Source organism: Coffea arabica, chromosome 8c (genome assembly GCF_036785885.1).
Source record: "Coffea arabica cultivar ET-39 chromosome 8c, Coffea Arabica ET-39 HiFi, whole genome shotgun sequence".
Classification (NCBI taxonomy): Eukaryota; Viridiplantae; Streptophyta; class Magnoliopsida; order Gentianales; family Rubiaceae; genus Coffea; species Coffea arabica.
In genome coordinates, this window is record NC_092325.1 from 7,974,016 (window position 1) to 7,978,105 (window position 4,090).

Consider the following 4,090-nt stretch of genomic DNA (forward strand, 5'->3'; position numbering starts at 1 on the left):
TTTATTCTAAAAAGAGATAGTGAAAGTAAGATAAATCTTGAAGAAGTTCAAAATGGACAAATAGATAATAAACAGTTGATAGAAGTGGAGCAAGCTACTCATGATGATGAGATGTAGGTGGAAGGTCCATATACACAAGATTTTCTTAGACTTAGTAGAGTGAGTCGTGCACCTGAGAGATATGACAACATGTTCATTCTGGAGGAAGATGATACTCCAATGACTTGCACAGATGTTCTAAAGAGTAAAGATTCTATGAAATAGCTTGAATCCATAAAATCAGAAATAGATTCCATGTATGACAATAACGTGTGGATTTTAGTTGATCCGCCTGAAAGGATAGAACCCCTAAGATATAAGTGAGTCTTTAAGAAAAAGATTAACATGGATCGTAAAGTGATTACCTATAAAATTAGGCTGGTGGCTAAAGGTTACAATTAAAGTCAAGGCATTGATTTTGAACAAACTTTTTCGCCAGTAACCATACTTAAATTCATTCAAATTTTGCTTGCTAAAATTGCATACTTTAATTATGTGATATGGCAAATAAATGTTAAAATCATTGTTCTGAATGAAAGTTTTCAAGAGAAAGTATACATGACACAACCTAAAGATTTTATATTTAATGATGCTAATAAAGTATTCAATTTGCAAAGATTTGTTTATGGTTTTACACGAGTTTTTAGGAGTTAGAACATTCATTTCGATAAAATAAACAAAGAGTTTAATTTTGTAATTTTACAAAATCAAGACGAATCTTGTACATATAAGAAAGTTAGTGAAAGTTCAGTACGTTTCCTTGTATTATATGTGGATGAAATATTATTCATGGGCAATGACATGCACATGCTCAAAAACGGTAAAGGTATGACTGTCCAAGAATTTCTTCATGAAGGATTTTGGAGATACATACAGTCTTCATTTTGGAATGAGGATTTATAGAGATAGATCAAAAGACTGCTAGACCTTTCACAATCCACATATATAGCTAAGATGCTAAAGAAGTTTAGTATGAAAAATTCTAAAAAGGGATTATTGCCAATATTTCATGATTTCAATTTTTCCAAGGATATGTGCTCTAAAACGGAAGATGAAAAGGCATGCAGGAATAGAATGCCCTATGTTTCGGCAATAGATTCTATGATATATTTTCTGATGTGTTCTAGGCCTGATGCCTCACATACTTTAAATGTTACAAGCAGATACCAAGCAAATTCGGATGATGGACATTCAATGGCCGTCAAAAATATCTTCAAGTATTTGAGAAGGACTAAGGTTATAATCTTGATATATGGAAGAGACGATTTGCAATTGGAGGGATACACTGATGCCAACTTTCAATCTAATAAGCATGATAGCAAGTGTCAGTTTGAATACGTATTTACTCTAAATAGTTTCAAATATGAGACCACAGCAGATTCTACAACTAAAGTCGAATACATCGTAGCAACTGAGGTAGCTAAAGAGGCCATCTAGATCAAGAAATTCATCACTGAATTTGGAGTGGTTCAATCTATTAAAGATCCAATACCTTTGTATTGTGATAATAATGATGCTATTGCTCAAGTAAAGGAACCAAGATCTTATTAGCGGTCAAAGCATGTATTAATTAAAGCATTTTCACCTGATTAAGACAAATCATTGGCAGATGAGATGTAAAGATAGAATGAGTCTTTACGGATAGAAACATAGCAGATCTGTTAACTAAGCAATTGTCACAAAAATAACATGATAGTCATGTGAACTCATATGACCTTAGATATGTGAGTAATTGGCTTTAGTGCAAATAGGAGATTGAAAGTATATATGTGTCAAACACAATCATTTTTAGGGAATTTATACATACTTGAACTATTTATGCATTAATAAATGACATTTTTATCATATTAATTGTTTGTATATTTATATTTGTATGATAAAATCCTTAGAATAAACTTAACCAATAAGCTTATAAGTGTTATGATAGTGAGGTTCATTTGATTAAATATAAAGTTTATTCTTAAATATTTCTAGTCAAAGTATTAACAAGAATGAGACATTATTAATACGATTAGATTAGTATATACTAGCCCACTTCCATTAGGGAAGTAGTAGAACTTATTTACTATGGTGTGTGAGACATATAAACTAGTATATGGGTACTTGATAATATAATCAGATTCGCTAGATTGATCCGCATAGAGATTTCTTTTGTACTAAAAGAATTAATCTCTAAATTATGTTTAATGTAAGTGATCTTTAGATTTAAGGTTATCATGGTACCTTGAGTATGGATAGCTGTACTCTATTTATTATATCATTGCTCCCGTAAATGGAATGCTTACAACATTAGCATATGGATAGAATGATAGATATTTGAATTACAAAAAGATTGTGAACAATTTTTAAGAATTTACCGCCTCTTATGAAAGAAGAATTGTCTCATATGGCCACTTGTAGAAATATAGCTAAAGAAATTTGTGTACTAAGTGAATGAGTTTTAGAAAGGTGTTTCTAATTACTTGTTCTAGGTTAAAAGAACGAAATTCCTGGTACGTGACCCTCCTGCTACATTTGCAAGCGCAGCATCGTGATTCATATATAAAAAGTAATAGAGTAGGTTAAATAAATGTTTCCACGGTCCAAAAATTTTGTCACATTCAGGGAGAGGTTTTTTTTTTTTTTTAATCAACAGTGAAAAACTTTATCTCTTCTTAATTTCCTTCATTACCTTTACGTTTTTTGCCAAGTTTGTCTGCCACAAGTTTTTTTAAAAAAATTTTAGATACAATAACCTCAAAAAACTTCTTAAAGTTTTTAAATTATACACTTAAAAATATTCAAAAATTTTTTAAAAAACTTCTACAGTAAGTTACAGTAAAATTTTAGACAAACATCCAAAAAACTCACTTGACAAACGGAGAACAAGTGTGTGGGGCAAGGCTATTAGTATTTTAAATTTATAAAAAGGAAAAACTACAGAAAGCTCAGTTCTGGGGCCAATGAACTTCGCATGTTGCATGTTACCACTTGTGGGATACACTTACATATCCTATTCGAGCTCGCGGGTCTGCAACAAAGGATAGAAGTGAAAAAAATAGGATAATTAGTTTACCATAAATAGAATATGAGACATATCAAAAAAGTAAAGTACAACATTTTTAATGGAACAATAAAATATTTTCTTATCGAAACATGTTCGTATACCATATGACAAATTTCAAGTTATTTTACACCTACTTAAAACTTGAAAGCTCTTATATCAGTTAAATCGAGGAAGTTGGCCTAATTGCCTTTGTTTCCAATAAAACAGAGAGCTACGACATCACAAACTAGCAAGGAACATAGGAACCATGTCATATGTTCGTCAACCAAAATAGATTTAAATCATGAATTAGATTAAGAGGTTAGACTAACTAAAGACTAATGAGCACTCATCAACAGATTAATTACAAGTGTTAATTTTTTAGAAAAAGCAAGGTTAAATTGAAAAAAAAAAATTAAAAGCAATGCAAAAATATATGCTAGTACGTCGACTCAGATGGTAAATTTTGTGCATTAACGAGTATTAAACACCAACAGAAACATAGTAAAGATTAAAAAGATTTCCTTTTGAGATCAAGTTTTCTTGGACCAAGGAAAAGTGATGAGGAGTTAATTTGTCAATTTTACTTTGGTATAAATTTTTCTTACCAGTTTTTTTTTTCAGCCAATAAGTGGGAGATTTTGAATTCAAAACCTTTTACTTACAACTCCTCCTAACCTATCACCCAACGCAACTTGACCTTCCTTTCTTTACCAATTTCCTCTTAACATGGTTTAACATATGGACTTTTCTAGGTTTAATTAGCACACATCACATTTAATGTTCAAATTTGTATTTGGATATCTTGATCTATTTGCTGTTTGAAAGATTATCATCTAGGTTCCACTGAAAGACTTAGACAAACCCTATTTAGAATAGTATAAAGAAATTAATCTATTACTAGAAAATGGAACACTTTTAATTTAATATCTAAATGCACATATTCACGGTTATTACCTCCTACAATTAGTAAATCTTCTAAATTAACTTTTCGTTTTCTAAAGAATTCAGTACTTCTGTTATGGA